The sequence below is a fragment of the Trichosurus vulpecula genome, chromosome 2, assembly GCF_011100635.1.
Source record: "Trichosurus vulpecula isolate mTriVul1 chromosome 2, mTriVul1.pri, whole genome shotgun sequence".
Lineage (NCBI taxonomy): Eukaryota > Metazoa > Chordata > Mammalia > Diprotodontia > Phalangeridae > Trichosurus > Trichosurus vulpecula.
Window position 1 is genome coordinate 81,707,245 of NC_050574.1, and position 1,246 is coordinate 81,708,490.

A 1,246-nucleotide genomic window follows, 5' to 3' on the forward strand; every position below is an offset into this window, starting at 1 on the left:
AACCTGTGCTGGAAGCTCTTGTTGCTGGTCTTGTTGGGTCTTACACCTCAGCAGCAGCTGCTAGCCAAATTTTGTTCCAGGATCCATGGCTAATTAGATTATGTAAAGCCAAGGATCCTGGAATGTAGCATGGCATGTATCAGTAATTAGGGTGGCACCTTTTACTGATTTCTCTTTTGGAGCACAAGCGGCCTTGATGAGTCTGGCCTTTGTTTCTTTGATTAAATGGGGAGTCTTTGATGACCTGCTTACCTCAAGGGAAAGCCTAGTTTACATGGGTTTAAGTCACATGTTTGTGATGCCAGAAGCTTTTAGGTCACGTGGGTTTGAGTCGCATGTTGTGATGCCCTTTGACCTCGAACAGGGTACATAAACTCAGAGGCTGGTGTTTTGTGCTTGGGACTCTCATTCACTCAAAGAGTGTTGGTGTGGAGACCCTAGGTAACTGCTGGAGCCCCCAGGCTTTGAAGAAACCCAGATGTTGGTGCTTCTCTCTCTGATAACTGTTGGTGTATTGCTTGGACAGACAGCTAGAAGCCTGTCTGCTGATTCATGTTTACTTGCTCTGTTTTTATAATATATGTTTGTAATTTCTATTTGTATTCTCTCTGAAGTTCAGGGTGTTGGCTTTTCCTCCTGAACTAAGTGAATGATATATGTATGTTTTATTAAAGTAAGATTGTTAACCCCTTAAAGTTACTTTCCTTAGAAGAGCAGATCAAAGATCCTGTGTTGGCAGCTCTTCTATGTGCTGGTGTTATTGGTCTTACACTGCCACAGTAACTGCTAGCCACATTTTTGTTACAAGGAGAGATAAATTAAGAATTGTTGAACTCCCTGAAGGTTATAATACAAAAGAGATTAGACACTATACTTCAAGAAATTATTAAGGAATACCGCCTTGAAATTTCAGAACTAGAGGGTAAACTAGAAGTTGAAAAAAAAATCCACTGATCACCACCTGAAAGTGATCCCAAAATGAAAACTCACAGGAATGTTATAGTTTAGTTTTGAAGATCTCAGGTCAAGGAGAAAATACTACTAGGGAAAAGAAACTTAAATACTGTGGAGCTCCAGTAAGGATAGCACAAGATTTATCAGCTTCTACATTAAAGACCAAAGGGCATGAATTATGACATTCCAAAGGTTCTGGGTTTGCAACCAAGAAAAATTTAAGCAGCAAAGCTGAGTATAATCCTGCAAGGGAAAAATGAATTTTTCATGAATTAAAGGACTTTCAAGTAGT